Genomic DNA, 5,941 nt, shown 5'->3' with positions numbered 1-5,941 from the left:
TAGAGCACAAACTGGAAGGGGATTTAGTAGTTTTCTGGTCCAATATCTTGCAGATGAGGAAAAACTGAGGCCCAAAGAGAAGAATGGGCTTAGCAAAGCTCACCCAGATACAGCAGAGTAGGGACTTGGTTGTCTTCTGGTGACAAAATCCAGGACTCTTTCCAGTAGACGATACTGATAGTACCATAAAGTAGAAAGAGTACCCACCTTGGAGTTCCAATACAGCTTATACCACCTATACCTCTCTGACAATATGTGTTTCCTCATCTTTAAAATGAAGAGGATTAACTAGATAGATGATCTCTTAAGCTCTCTTGTAGCTCGAAAGCTGCATCTGCTGCCCAGCCTGATTTCAACTCTATGGTACAAAGTGCCCCTCCCAAGATAAGCTCATCACTTCTAAACTCACCAGGCTGCTAACTCAAGCCTTGATTGACACCACCTCCCTCAGCCTCCTCACTCCCCTGACTAGAGAGCAGAACAACAAAACTCCTCCCAATGCCTTCCTTTATAGAGGGGAGAACCAGGACTCAGCTCACTCCACCTTGCCTCTGTGGTCCTGCCTGGTTTCAACTGCACAAAACAAGATGCCTCCCCATCAGGTACCCCTTGGTGTCCCTTCTCTCCCCCTCCTCCCTTTTCATGTGTTGTCTCCCTCTTTAGACTGTAAGATACTTGAGGGTAGGAACTATCTTTTATTTATTGTATCCCCAGTGCTTGGCATGGTGCCTGGCAGTTAGCAGGTGCTTAATAATTATTTATTTTATTGGATCCTATGAGGTCCTACTCAGTGCTATTTTTATTCTATATAGAGATATCCTATAGCTTCCCATAATTGCCTTCTCTATTCTAATTGTGCCCCCCACCTGCCGCCCCAACCTACTAAACTTTTCCAGTATTTAATCTATCTATCTATCTATCTATCTATCTATCTATCTATCTATCTATCTCTATCATCTTTATCTATCTATATCTACCATCTATCTAGCTATCTCTATCTATCATTTATCTCTATCGGTCTGTCCATCTGTCTGTTCGTCTGTCTGTCTATCTGGATGTATCCCTTTCCCTTCTATGACCAGTTGGAATGTTCATGTTTCTCCTATTACTAAAATACTGTATAGCATTTCATTTTCTTTAAGAGTACTTGGCTGCCTTTTATATTACAATGAGTTAGAGCCAGTTAGAGAGAAGCAATGATCACCATAGTCTGGAAAAGACGGAGAAATCTTCATAGCCTAGTTCAATCAAGTCCTTTGGACTTCAAGCTATACATCCAGCCCACCATGATCCCTCCCTTCACATTCCCATTGTATTTAATACTGCCGAGAGCATCCTTAATTGGACTAGGAATCGGGACACCCAATTTCTAGTCCCAGGTCTGCTACTTGGGATGTAACAATATAGAGCTACATAATCTTGACCTAGTCAGTTTACCTTCTGCAGCCTCAGTTTTCCTTTCTGTAAAATCAAATGGTTGGTCTCTAGATGACTTCTAACATTCCTTGCCTTTGTTTAAAATTCTAATCATTTCGTGTGTGTTAATTTTGTCTTCTCAACTATGTTGCAATTTCTCTCTCTCTCTCTCTCTCTCTCTCTCTCTCTCTCTCTCTCTCTGTCTCTCTCCCTCCCTCCCTCCTTCCAGCCTTCTTTCTCTCTCTTTTAAGGCAATCAGGATTAAGTGACTTGCCCAGTGTTACAGCTAGTAAGTGTCAAGCATCTGAGGCTGGATTCGAATTCTGGTCCTCCTGACTCCAGGACTGGTGTTCTATCCACCTAGTCTCCCCTTGTTGCAAGCTCTTTGAGGACAACACAATGTCTTATACTTTTACAACAACCTCACCCCCCCACCCGCCCACACACAATATTGCCTATGTAGCAAGCATTTAATAAATACTAGACACTTGTTGGAATAAGGAAACTTAACTTTGAGTCCCAGCTCTCCCACTTACTATTTGCAATGTCCTGGTACTTCAAGATTGTTTCTGTATCTGTTAAAAAAGGAATACTGTTAGATTTGAAGCCAGAAGACTTGTGTTCAAAACTTGGCTCTGTTATTTATGACCTGAGTGACCTTGGGCAAGTCAGTGACCTTCTCTGGGCCTCAGCAAAACAAAGGAAGGGCCAGGACCACACAATGCTACTATACCCTACCTTGCCTGCCATGTTTTCCCATTACTGCCTAACATATACCCTTAGCTCTAGTCTGGGCTTTCTCCTTATTATATCACAAATTCAATAAATACGTTCCCAATTTTTCATCTTAGTCTTCTTCCTTTTACATAAACTGTACTTCTATCCATCTGTGCCTCCAATTCTACCTATCCTTCAAGGACCAGTTCAAGACCCATTCCTACACAAAGTCATCCTGGAAAAGTCCAGTCTCCAATGATCTTGTTTCCATCTACACTCCTATTGTACAAATGAGGACCGATTAAAGGAGCAGAGGATGTTTTGACAGAGAGAGAAAAGAGTTGGGGGCAGGTATATGGCAGCTATTTGGCATTTAGAAGGATTCTAATTGTTTTACTTGGTCCCAGAGGGCACAGCTAGGACCAGTGGATGAGAACAAAGGGGAAGGAAGGAGGAATTCTGGCTCCATGCAAAGAATAACTTCTTAACATTCAGAACGATTATCCCGAAGTGGAATGGTCTCCTTCGGGAGACAGTGAGTCTTCCATGACTAAGGGCCTTCCAATCAAGAGGCTGGATGACTTACTTGTTGGAGACTTCATAGGGAGGATTCCTATTGAGATGAGCATTGGATGAGATGAGCTTCTTTCCAACTATGCCATTTTATGATTCTAGATTCGGAGGTCGATTAGGAGGGGCATCGTGTTTTAACATAGGCACAGCACAGTTTTCAGCTCACAGAAAGGGGTCAATAAATACTTCTTGACTGAAAGTCTGATTTCAAGTAGCTGGTAATGTTTTTTGGGGTCACACGAAGTAAATGGCATTAGATTTAACTGAACCATATTCACATATCCAGATTCAACAACCATTCAATTAACATCCAATATTAAGCCCAGTAGTATGTGAGGCTCTTGGGAGACACAAGAAATATAAGACAAGCTCCCTATTCTCTACATGTCTTCCACCACATTAGATGAATTCCTATTCAGAATTTTAAAGTCTAATTCAAGCTACTTCTTCCATGAAATGTCCTCTGATCTCCTCCTTGGAAATGACCCTTCCCTCCCTCCCACCCCCACCCCACAGCCCTCTCAAAGTTCATTGCATGCTGTTATCTAATGCACTTAATATGTTATTATTGTATACTACAAATATGTTTACATCTTTTTCTTTATGAGGTCCATGAAAGCAAGAAGAACGTATTTCCTATCTAAACTTTGCATCTTCTTCAATGTATGCTTTGCACAAAATGGATACTTTGAAAATATTTATAGAATGAATAAAGCGTCTTGGAAATCCTGAAGTTTAGAGAGCTGTTAATAGCTGTCTCTAAATATAGGAAGGGCTGTCATAAGAAAAAAAGATATGATTTATTCCAATTGGCCCTGGAGGGCAGAATTAAGAGCAGTTGCTAGAAGTTGCAGAGAGATAGATTTAGGTTCGATACAGGGAAAAGCTTCCCAACAATCAGAACTGTTCAAAAATTAATAGGTTGCCTTGGGAAGTAGTGGGTTGGCTTTCCCATCACAGGAGGTCTTCAAGTGGAGACGATATATGACTTATTAGGGAAGTTGTAAAGGGGATTCCTATTCCTGTAGGAATTAAACTAGATGACCTCTAAAGGTCCGTTCCAATGTTGAACTTCTGTAGTAAGTCCAAGGTTCAGCTCGAAAACTGACCAAACACTATCCTCAAATTCCAGGTTGCTGGCTGAATCATAGTTTTCTTCCTGCTGCTCTTGGTTCACCTGAAGTCATAATCCTTTTGGCTTTATCATGGGGTGTTGCTGGGGAGATGATTAAGATGTCATAAGGGATTATGATGTCAGGTGCTGAAGCCACTGTACGAGGGTGGAGGGGTGCCTAGTAACTGAGCCCTGATGTACATGCAGATCATTTTTTACTAAAAATCTCAGGGAGGTAACTGCAGCTTTCCCCTGGAGCCAGAGGGGCTTTGGCAGCTGTTTTAAAGGCTGATGAGAAAGGTGTTGCCAAGCAATTACACTTGGGTTCAGATTCCTGCCAACCTCATCTGGCCTCCTTTGAAGGAGAGGTTCAGGATGCATGCCCCTCCATTTCACCATGTCCCCCTGACTACTTTTCCTCACTGCTCTGGTGAGGACCACAATCCCAGGGCTCAAATTTCCTCTCTAAATAAAGCATATTGTGCTGCAGAGTGGGTCTTGCCCCATCCCACCAATCCAAACTAACATGAGTGTATTAAGTGCCTACTATGGGCAAGGCAGTGTGCTAGGTGCTGAGGATGCAAAAACAAAGTGGAAGATGGTCCCTGCCCTCAAGGAGCTCACGTTCTACTGAGGGCTTTAATGTGTAAACAAATAAATATAAATGGGATAGTCAGAGGAGAAAGAGCCCTGACAGCTCAGGGCATCAGGAAAAGCTTCCAGGGCTTCCTGACCCAATCCACCTCTTATTTCAGGGGATCCATGAAGCTGGATAGAGCAAAAGTGACATCTTTATTTTTACTACCCTTTGGTTTCCTTTGTAATTCTTTGTGTTTCATTTTATGCATTTAAAAAATTTTATTCTGAGAAGAGGTCCGTAGGTTTCAACAGACTGTCAAAGGGGCCCATGACACGAAAGAAAGAAAGGAAGAAAAAGAAAGAAAGAAAGAAGGAAGGAAGGAAGGAAGGAAGGAAGGAAGGAAGGAAGGAAGAAAGGAAGGAAAGAAAGAAAGAAAGGAGGAAAGAAAGAAAAAAAGAAGGAAGGAAGGAAAGAAGGAAAGAAAGAAAGGAGGAAAGAAAGGAAGGAAGAAAGAAAGAAAGGAAGGAAGGAAGGAAGGAAGAAAGAAAGGAGGAAAGAAAGAAAGAAAGAAAGAAAGAAAGAAAGAAAGAAAGAAAGAAAGAAAGAAGGAAAGAAAGAAGGAAGGAAGGAAGGAAGGAAAGAAAGAAAGAAAGGAGGAAAGAAAGAAAGGAGGAAAGGAAGAAAGAAGAAAATTTAAAAAAAGGTTAAGAATCCCTTCTGTAGGTGGTAGCCATGAATTGAATCTTGAAGAAATCAGGGGTCAACTATAGAGTAATAGTAACAACACTTTAAGAGATCTAGGTGCAAGTGACATTCCATTCACAGCCTCTCTTGCTCTGTGATTCTTTATTTATGTCTTTCCATCAACTCTCCATGCAAAATATAGTATCAATCTAGGATAAGAGTGTAACTGGAGGAGTCAGGATTGGAGTGGGGAGAGGGAGAGTTGTGTGTTTGGCAAGGGGGGTCACGGCTCCCAGGGCATTAGAGCTTTCCTCTAGGTCTCAATTGCCTCTGTAAGACAGGGACAATTATAGAAAAATCAATTTTTTTTTCAAATGAAGATTTGCCTTTTTTTCGTCTACCTCCCCTCTTCCATTAATAAAGTAAGAAAACACTGTTATAAACATGTGTAGTCAAGCAAAACAAATTCCCAAATTGGCCTTGCCCATAAAAAGGTCTCAATTTGAACTCTGAGCCCATCACTTCTCTGTTCTCAGGAGATAGGGAGCATGTTTCATCATTAGTCTTCTGGAATTTTGGTTGGTCATCATGTTAATCAAAGAGTTCCCAAGGCCTTCAAAGTTATTTGTCCCTAAAATATTTTAGGGACAACCATGTTGTTGTTTGTCCTTTGTTTTCAAGAGGACCAATGACATCACAGGGTGATATCCTAACTTGTTTGTGAATTGGATTTAAGTGAGGCAGAATTATGAAAAGTCATCAGCCTTACTCTCTCTTCCAAAGTCATCGAAGTCCAGTGGTGAGACAGAAGTCAAAATGACTGTCGATGACCTGGGATGTAGTGGATGACCTTGGCA

The sequence above is a fragment of the Trichosurus vulpecula genome, chromosome 6, assembly GCF_011100635.1.
Source record: "Trichosurus vulpecula isolate mTriVul1 chromosome 6, mTriVul1.pri, whole genome shotgun sequence".
NCBI lineage: Eukaryota > Metazoa > Chordata > Mammalia > Diprotodontia > Phalangeridae > Trichosurus > Trichosurus vulpecula.
The sequence above is the reverse complement of the archived record's forward strand: the minus strand, read 5'-3'. Positions refer to the sequence as shown.